Genomic DNA, 11,093 nt, shown 5'->3' with positions numbered 1-11,093 from the left:
TGTGGCAATTTAAGTCTGGATCCTAGGAAAGGTACGTGACTGATTGTGCTCAATTATTAATTCATGAAACAAAAAATAAATAAATAAACAGTATGCACACATATTCACAACAATACATTAATCAAACCAAATCGCACAGCAAAATTAAACCAATATCTTAAATGATAATAACAATTTATACAAAAAAACCACATAACTACACACAATAATTGCAAATTATATACCACTCCACACTCTAAATTAGTCACTGGTGACACATATAAAAAGCATTGTCTAAAACAGATTATTCACTGTAGATTAGTTATAAAGCATTCACTGAAAACAACCACACAAGACATTACAAATGAAAACATCCTTAAATGGCAGACAGGACAGAGTGCTATTACTTTGCAACAAACAGTGAGGAACTGGTGCAATGTTTGTGTTTATTTAGGGCTAGTGGTGGTGTTTCTTGTGATGTACAGCAATGCTGAGTTCAGCAACATTCGATTCGCTTCATCCCTTGTGTGGATTCCAAACAGGTCCCAGAGGTGGCCACTATCATATGCCACAATATTTTTGCATTGTCACCCTGACTCAGTGAATTATGTTCCTGAATTATAATAATATTTTGATTCCTAAAATCTTTTTCCCTCATATTCCCCCGTATACCCCGGCAAATGTACTGTGGTTCGTCTTCCATCTTAAATGAAGCTCTGTTATAGTGGAAATAACTGTTTCCCTTTAGGTAGTTTCAGCAACATGTAAGGTCCAAAATACAGGTCTCCTACCAAATGGTGGTGGTAACTAGAACTGGATATTAATACTTCAAAAGTTCTAATAACACCAGACTTATTAAACACTCAATACCAAAAAACAATCATAAAAAATAAAAATAGGCAAGTTGTACAGTATGATCCTGGGAAAGTTGTGATGCCACAAATCATCCATAAACCTAATTCACTGGCTTGCTTTAATACAAGAGTATTTAAAAACAAAAAAAATAGTAAAGTTATATATTAAAACACTGTTACAATGATTAAAATGTAAATTAAAATCATAGCAATGCATCATTTGTATTGCATGGCTTGGAGCAGCAGCAGTTTATGTCTTTTAAATACATTTTATTTAATATATATATATATATATATATATATATATATATATATATATATATATATATATATATACAGTGCCTTGCATAAGTATTCACCGCCCTTGGACTTTTCCACATTTTGTAGTGTTACAACCTGGAATTAAAATGGATTTAATCAGGATTTTTTGTCACTGATCTACACAAAATAGTCCATAATGTGAAAGTGGGGAAAAAAAACTACATATTTTTCAAAATTATTTACAAATAAAAAACTGAAAAGTCTTGATTGCATAAGTATTCACCGCCTTTGCTGTGACACCCTTAAATAAGCTCTGGTGCAACCAATTGCCTTCAGAAGTCACATAATTAGTTAATTTAACTTTTGCAAGTTAAGGACTTCTCTAGACAGATGCTATTTTAATGGTCTTTTGAAAATTAAGGTGATGTTGTGGTCTCAGCTGCTGCTTGTCAATAGCATTTAAGTATAATCATCGAGTTTGCCTCAATATGAATGGACAGAGAAAACCAGAGAACTTCCAAAGACAGTATTCCAAAGGCCGTTAAAACGAATATAGTATATATTTAATCTGAGTTCTATCATTCCTGAAGGATTCTTGTGATTTGATCATTCAAGCCAAGTTAATATTGCTTCACATTTTCTCCATTCATTGCCTGAACTTCCCTAGCTAAAAGATTGAGTTGGGACCAATGGAATTTGTATACTTACTATTAGTTACTGGATTGGCGATCTGCCTAGTCTACTGATTTTTCTTTCCAAATTATCAACGACAATGGGCCTCATTTACAAAAGGGCACCAAATGTAGCTGTAACGTGCACATTAAGTAGTGAGCCTAATGTGCACCATAAATCTATATTTACTGTCCCATTTACTAACAGAGAACGCATTAATTTACACGCACACTATTTGCCTAATTTAAATACCATAGCGTGCACACTATATGTATTGTGGGCGATAATTTAATGTGCATGATAACGTTCATGTTTATTCACTTAATATAACCTGTTATCTACAGCAAGTAATGCCTCCATGATGCCAGATTTTAGCCCAGAAAACTAAGTATAAATAGTGCGCCTATCAGTGATTAAAGCCTGTTTTCCAAACAAACTAATTATCGCTCACTTTAAGGTGCACACTACGATTATCACCCTTTAGTAAATACGGTGTGAATAAAGCAGATCTCATTATTCTGAGCAGGGTAGCTCATTTAAAAACATTATCATGCATTACCATAACACATCCATTCTGATTACCATAGTGTGGCACAATAAAATCAGTGTGCACCATTATATGCCCAATATTTTGCGAAATACTTAATACGGAAATCATAAACGTGCACACTAATTGCAATTATGGTGCACCATAATGTTTAGTGCCCTTTCGTAAATGAGACCCTGTGTTGCAATACTTATAGAATATATATATATATATATATTTTAAAACGTAGTTTGATTCTGTTCAATATTAAGGATAGAATGAAAAGAAACACGGCTTTACATAAAGGGTAATTCTAAAATAAAGCACCTTGCTGTTTGGAATTTATTCACATTTTCTAAGCATCCTCAATCCTTCTAACTTAAAATCTCACTGTAGATCAAGTCTTTGGCCTTTCAAGCCCCCAGTTTTTTAATAACTTGACTATGTAGATCATCCTGAATTCATCCATTATTTATTTTAGCTGCAAGCTTTTTAGTACTTTCTACAAAGCACTCCCCTCCAAACTCTTTCCCAAGTGGTTATACTGTATTAGTTGAATAAGTTGAAGATATTTTCAGCAGACATAAAGGACACATTGTAAAATTAGTACATCATAAACAAAGCCTTTCTTTAAAACAGTGTTCCTTCCAGAATGTTAGGACTGTGTTTTATGTAATAACGTTGTCAACTCCAGCCGTGGCACTGCTACTAGCTATTCTCAAGTTCTGCGGCTACTTTTATGGAACTGGAAAATTATTTTGGATTACAATGTGTGGTCTGGCATATTCATGATAACACAGCATTAGTGGTAAGCAGTACCCAGAAAGAATCAATAGTTTTAATCAGACGCTGTCATAGAATGTTGATAGAGTTTTTCTGACAGGTGTTAGGTCACCGTGCAGTTAGAATGTGCAGTTTCGTTATACTGGTGGCTATGCTCCAATATGCTTGTCTCAGTAGATCAGGGAGATAACACTTGTCAATTGTATTTCCCAAAATCATGGTGTCATGGTTAGTACACCTTTGTACATGTCACTCTTCTTTGCCAGGATAATTACTTTCTGAGATTTATAGTTGTATAGCTGTCCAGTGAATTGTATGTAAGGATTATCATCTCTCAAGTGGGACACAATACACAGAACTGGTAGCTTCCCTGACACAGATTTGTTGATTGTCATGGAGAAGCAAACCTTATTAAAAACAGCAACATAACGTGCAAGTACTCCATATCACTGGTCAGATAATACAGCAGTTTGTAAACAGTAACGTCACACAGGCAGTTGTATTCTCTAATGTTATATCCTTTCCATAAATGTTTCGCTTGTCCAAACAAAACTTGAATATTTATACCTTTAGGGAGATGATTCCCCAAATTATGGGTGCCCATTTTTACCGCTGGAGAAATGTTTCAGATATTGTTGGTAGCCAGGTAGCCAGGTAGCAGGGCATAAAGCAGGCGTGGAGAAATAGATTAAAAAAAAAAAAAAAAACACTTACAAATTCTCTGAAAGTTGTTTGACTGCATAATATTTGTTTTTCACCTCCAACACAAATATATTTGTTTTTGTTTGTTTCAAATGCTTAAAAAAAATGATACTGCACATCAAATTTTTTTAACTGTAATACTTTAAACTTGAGTAAATAACAGAAGCCCTTTCTCCTTTCTTCTTCTTAAAAGCCTTAAAGAGGTTTTGACAGGGTGATATAAAAGCTGTCAGAAGAAAAATACATTTATATGCACAAGTTAAACCTCATGTTTACTCTCAGTTGGGTATTTCATTTTCCCAGACTCACTTACAAAATAATAATATTCACATGTTAGAGCTGATGATATAATAAGGAGTGCATTTAACAAGTTTAGAATCCTTTGGGAGATTTAGTTAGGGATTTTGATTATGTATTCATATTCAACAAAAGCATTTTCTCATTTAAAATGCAAAGTTAAAGTAAATGTGAGCCATATTAAAATATGTGGACACCTCAAGGAAAATAGTCTTTTATTAAAGTATACACACAAATATTCTTTAGTTTTCATCTGAATATGTTCATTTATATTATGATTATATTTTATTAATTTTCATAGTCATGGTGAGGGTAAAGGATTACAGCTAACAACAAAATTATAAGTAAAGCATCGATCTTCAGTTTATTAAAAATGTTCAATATTGTTCCATTACTGAACATTAAACACAGCCAAATTCAATGTATTCAGGGAAAAAATGGTTTTGTCAGTCGTAGAATTTAAATAACAATTCATTTTATGTGATTTTTTTTTTTTTACCGTAGGGGTGCTTATACAGTATATCACATTTAATTTACATCATAGTATTACTGGTACAGATGTACTCCATCACAGGAATTCTTGGAATGCTTTCAACATTATTTTTTCTTACTTCGTGACTTGGTTTTATTTGCTCTAGTTTATTAATATTTCCATCAGGCCCCCATAATGGAACCACAGCTTTATAATACATTGCCTGTCATCTATAAGTTTCTATATGAAACAGCACATCAAACAACAATGTGTGTATATCTCCTTGTGCCCAAAAGTATAAGGGTGAATATATTTCATGATTTAGATAAGAGGTACATTTCTCTTTCTAACTATATATCACTAAGTCCTTTAATTAATACAGTAAATAATAATAATAAAAATCATTTCAGTACACCAGCTATATATTTGACAGGAAATGCACCACTATAAAAAAAAAAGGATTTAGGTGATCCTACTTTGTTTACACAAAAATAATCAAGAAAAACAACTTTGCCCGTGGTTGGTAATATCTTTCCTCAAACATATCTACATTTGTGTCAAGTACACAATATAAATGATGCACTTAACCCACCAACAGTTTAAACTGTCATTATTATTTAACCATGACTAATCTTATGACTTCTCTTTCATTTCCCAACTGTATTAGAGCTGAGGTATCAGATCTCTTGAGCTGGTTAAGTGTAAAACCGATTTCATAGATATTGGAAAATACCAACCCAACTAATTATGCATTTATTAAGCCAAGGTATAATAAACTAATGGAGGTTGTGTATTTCAAGACTATTTTTTCTCACAGCACTGTTTATGAAATCAACATGGTTCTTTGTTTTGAAGCTCAGACACTGAGGCACGTAAATTCAATAGTTGCTTTTTCCCCTCTCAATTATGTTGTTTGCAGTTAAGGGACTAACCTTTTGTTAAGTTCTTTTTTGTTGTGTATTTGTTAATTGTGTTATTTATTTAACAAGTTGAAACTGGGATATTATCCAAAAAACAAAAGGTATAGGACAGATAATCATTCAGAGAAGCACAGTTAAAATGTTCAATGATGTGGATGGATTGAGGAAGTCTGTCCAATGCCCATCAGTTAGAATTAACTTGCAAACTGTAGAGAACTACTAATGATAACTCAACATTACAGCAACAGAACCACAAATGAATGAACCATGTAACCAGAACAATTGCAAACATCATAAAAAAGAAATTCAAATGGCACCTGGAGCTACTATTATGTATATGTTTAAAAAGCAAGGGATTGTTTTGATAGTCAAGTTACTCAATTAAAAATAATATAAAGTGCTGGGTTAACAGGCAGTAAAAATGAGACTGACAGAATTACTTGGCAAATGATCAAGTGACTCAAACAAAGCAAGCATAATACTAGCTCATGAATGTGAAAGGCATATTAACAAAAAAGAAATAAATTAATGAGGAAGGAGATGTAATGGTGTTGAAAAAGAGCATTGGTATTTCTATTCGCCAAGGACAGGTATGATTATGTGGGTCATATATTAAAGCTGTCTTTTATGTATACTTCACTGAGAACATAGGCACCAAATGTGCAATGCCCAAAGGAATTGCTCCGACATTTTTTTTTTTTTAATAAAAAAAACATCAGTTGTATAGGCATTAGATTTGTCACCCAGCAATGCTCCGTGAAATTGATTACCCTTTTCCCTAATCTGTCAGTGGAAAATACAGCTTTTGTTCTGCTTTTAAGATTTTGTAAAGATTCTACATATTTAACTCATTTTGTCTGAAGAACATCACTGGAAAACAAGCTATAATTGCTTTAATTTATAGTGACTGACTGTGGCAAAGTGCCCCGCCCCTGTGTGCATTTGTGTGTTCTGTGTATGTATGCGTGCGTATGTTAATGTTGGTGTATAGATTGGTACACGGGATATAAACGGGTCTGTGTTTCACGTGTGTTTAAAGTGTATAATTATATTTAGGCACGGGATTGCACATCACGCATGTGCATTTAAAATATAATATGTGAACACAGGGTTTCACGTAATGAATTCACGTGCTGGGATTCAAGTGAATAATTAATTAGTAATTGAATCCCAGCACAATAGTATATATAGACGCACATTTCATTCAGTCAGGGTTAGGTGTTCGGTGAGTGGAGAACGGGATTGGAGACGGAGGTGAAGTAAAGTAATAATAATAATAGTAAAAGTAATAGTTAAATCTGCTCACCGTGTTTGTTCGTCTGTCCTGCACCGTCTGTTTAGTGTTTAGTCGTTTTGTTTGTCTCTTTATTTTGGCGTGTAGTGCCGTGTCCCGTGTTTTTGTCTGTTAAAACCTTTTATTTTCTGTTTATTAAATGCTGAGCGCGATCCCGCGCCCAGCTTATACCAAACCACATCTCTCTGTTTATTTATTTCCTGCATCTGGTCTGACGCCACCCACTCCGGCCGTCTTTGTGACACTGACCCTACAATTCCACACAGATAAAAACTATTATGATTTTTGTGTTTGTTTTGTTTCCTTTTTGGAGTTTTTGAGTTTGTTGTACTGTGTTTATAGGTTATTTTTTTCTAGGAAGAAATGTGGTAGAGGGACTATACATAGAGTCATGTCTGAATTACAGTAGACAAAGACCTATGAGGTTTCTCTTCCACACTGGACCATTTGAAGTGGTGTTAGAGCGTCCTTTAAAGTTCTATACTGTTGTTTCTTTGCCTATATATATTTTATATTACTTTTAAATAAAGAAATAGCTTGGGAAGGCATCCTACATTCAAATAAATGCCCAATTACAGTAGATGAACAATTTTATAGTCATCAGTGAATTTTACTTCAAGCTGACTTTAAAAGGCTGGTCACTTATGCATACGAGAATGTATAATGGGGATGTCAAGCAGAAAAGGCTTTGCCACCCAAGATTGTGTGCAAGAAAAAAACAAGAAGCCCTTTTATACACTTTGAGTTGTTTCTGATACTGTAACAAATTCCTTTTTGACAGAGAGAGACAAAGAAGCAAAGATTAGCAGATTGATCGAGGAAGCAGAATTACTATGCACCTGTTCTGGTGGTAAAGCAGACTCTAATTAAAACTACAAAAGCCTACAAAGCTCTCTGTAATAGAAATTAAGAACATTTTACCCAGCACGTGTTAGTGTGATATACAGTAGAGCACACAATACATATCCATTTGTATAAGGACAGAGTTACTTCAAAATAAAATAAGATATACTGTATACATTTACCACTAATACATTTATAAAAAGCAGTGAAAGAGACATGCTGAACGTTCAGAGACACCAGTCATCAACACTATGTGAAACTGCCCGATTGCCATGGCTATCAATATTGTTGGGCTAATTCACAAGTTTGATTAATTCACTATTATTCCATGTTGACAGTAAATTGTACTATGAAAGTGTCCGTCACTAATTCAGTGTTTTCAATGGATCATGTTTTGTTGATGAGTAAGTTAACTGAACTATGAGGGATCAGTACAAATCAATAGCACAAAGGTCACTCTTGAAATCAGGACTTAAAGGATGTGTTGCAGTAAGAATACCTCTGTTAAGAAAGGGGAACAAAACTAAAAGGCTAAAATATGCGCAAGAACACAGAAATTGGACTATGGAACAATGGTCAAAGCTGTTTTGCACTGTTGATGATGGACAACGACACCTGTGCCTTCTGCCAGTTCTGTTGTCATTTCAATGCTTGTCTTCTTTCTATTCCTTAAGGATATTATCTTAAAGTAGTGCTCATCCTTGTTAGACAGCTTTTGGGGTCTTTTTCCAGTCCTGGGTTTGTCAATTACAGACGATGTTTCTCTGTACTTGTTGATTATGCTTTGGATACCACACCTTGAAATTTGAGTGATGCGAGCTATTTCACTCAATGTTTTTCCTTCTTTATGCAAGTCAAGGTTGTTATAATAGTAGAAAACACTAGTGGAGGCTTTGAGTAAATTGTTGATGCTCATAATCCATCAGAGTAGAAAAATGCAACATGTCTAAGACTTCTGCACAGCAGTGTATTTTGAGGATATTTGGAGTCAGGGTACAGGAAAGGTTGCCCTGGCTAGGTATATATATATATATATATATATATATATATATATATATATATATATATATATATATATATATATTGATACACAAAATAAATGCAATACTGAGGTCTAATGGATTTAATCAAATATTGTAAAAATAGATATCAAACAAAATCACAGCAAATGTGAATAAAAATACAGATCAAAGAATCATGATAAGTCTTCAGTATGAAACGTGACACGCTGTCAAAATGAAGCATTAACACAATCCTGGCAGCGGTGACACATAGACCTGATCAGCCTCTGGACAGACTACTGTGGGACTTTGTCAATGTATCGCTGAACAGTAAGCTCGCCCTCAATCTGCACCAAAGGCTTTCTTGTGTTAAAGGAGGTTCCTCCCCACATCATCACACTTCCACCGCCCCACCGGTTGGCTTGAACAACACAACAGTCAGCATAATGCTCACCACGATGTCTCTGTCAAGGGCAAAACGGCATTCAACGGTGAATAAAACACTCCACCACTCTCGCCACCACTTCAGATGTTTTGTGGCCCACAGAAGATGGCAATTCGTCTGTCAGCTGGCAACATGTTACCCCTGAACGGCTTCCGAGCATGCAAATCATTTTCATGCAGATGGTGAGCTACAGTCATTCTGCTGATGCACGGGTTATTTCTTCCTGGAATTTCTCATGCAGTAGCCACTGCAGTCTGAAAACGAATATGCAGATGGATGTGACGGTCCTGGGCCGGTGTGGTGACCCTCTGCCTTCCAGAAATTAATTTACCACAAAAGCTCTTCAAGATGAACATTGTTTTTTCTTGCAATTTTTTTGTCTTAGTTTCATTTTTGTAAAGTTGCCTCACAAATCTACTGCAAATAGCCATATTCAAAAAGTGATAATATTTTGGTAAATGTAGCATATAAACCCACCGACATCTCCCAAATAATAAAACTGTGTTTGCACAATGAACTCCTGTCCAATATATGTGAATCCTTAGCAGGCCATTGTTGGATCAGTGGTTTTGGTTCTTGGTCAATGGTATTTTGAGAAAGGCGAAAACAGAGGCTATTTTGACCGATTTGCAAAAACAGATTTACTTCAAATGTAATAAGAACCAAGTTTGTACCTAGCTGTTTAATTCTAAAAATATGTATCCAAATCCGATCAATACTTCAAGCTATATAAAAATGTTGTCGTTTTTTGATCAAAAAGAGTACACTGCTGTTCCTAACCTGTGGGAGCACCAGAGCCAATGCGACCCTCCCATCTGGAATCCCCATTGAAAACCGGCGATTTCGCACAGCCAGGACTCGAACCTGCACTCCCCTGACTGTATGACTCACCCTGCACACCACACGGTCGTGTTTTTCTGGGCGAGCCACTCAGGGACCCCTGGTAAATGTATATTTTTATGGGATATAAGGAAGTACTATCATTATCACTACCCACTTTTCTTGAGTTAAATATATATATATATATATATATATATATATATATATATATATATATATATATATATATATATATATTTGAGTTAAATACAGCAGCAACAATATAAGTAAATATGTTTTGTGTTGAGTGTCTCTTATTGTGTAAAATATATCATCTTGTGCAGTTCTGGCAAGAAAACTGCTAATAAAATGTGTGCTCAGGAAAGGCCCTTGAACATAAAAAGGGTTTTTTATTTTTTTTGTGCCGTAATGTCTGAAGCATGGCATGACATCTGTAGACAGGATGTACTGGAAGTCTGACAAACCCTGAACTGTGATTGTTGATTTCTTATCATGATTTATAATATTACATGATCGCATTTTTGTTTGACGTTTGACACTTTTGGAAATGCTCTTTACTGGCATAATGTATTCAAGACTCAAGAGCCACTTACGTTTTCAAAGAGTTGGCAAGCACATTAATGGAGTAACAAGAGAATTATACTACTGAATGATTTCTTGGTTGCTTTTAGTCCTGCACCCTTTTGTTTACCCTCTGCTGTATAAATGGCTTCAATTGCTTGTTTGGCATTAATTGCTTCAATTGCTTGTTTGACAGTAGGCACTTAATCTGGGCTGCATGCCCCAGCAATTTAAGATAGCTCTCCAACAGTCATAATAAATGGCCTATGGTACACTTTTATCTGAAGTAAAAAATATAAATAAGTGGAGCAATATTGTACCAAATTATTCTACATGTTCTCAATATTCAGCAATAACTTTCTCATGATGGCCAAGTTAATATAAAATGTAAATCCGACTTATTTTGTCATTCTGTCACATGTTCTGTCCTTAAATAATGGATACAGTGAGTATACTGTATACTGTATGCATAACTTGACTGGAAAGTTGTATCAACTGGGAAACGCTGTATCAAGGGTCTTTAAAACTATTACATTCTTTGACAGTTTTAGTCAGCAGATCATAATATATGTGGTTTCATAAATAATTAATCATAGTATTAAACCCATTACCCAGTTTGTGTTAGGCTACATGCCTATTTTAT

This window comes from Acipenser ruthenus, chromosome 12 (assembly GCF_902713425.1).
Source record: "Acipenser ruthenus chromosome 12, fAciRut3.2 maternal haplotype, whole genome shotgun sequence".
NCBI classification, from domain to species: Eukaryota; Metazoa; Chordata; class Actinopteri; order Acipenseriformes; family Acipenseridae; genus Acipenser; species Acipenser ruthenus.
The sequence above is the reverse complement of the archived record's forward strand: the minus strand, read 5'-3'. Positions refer to the sequence as shown.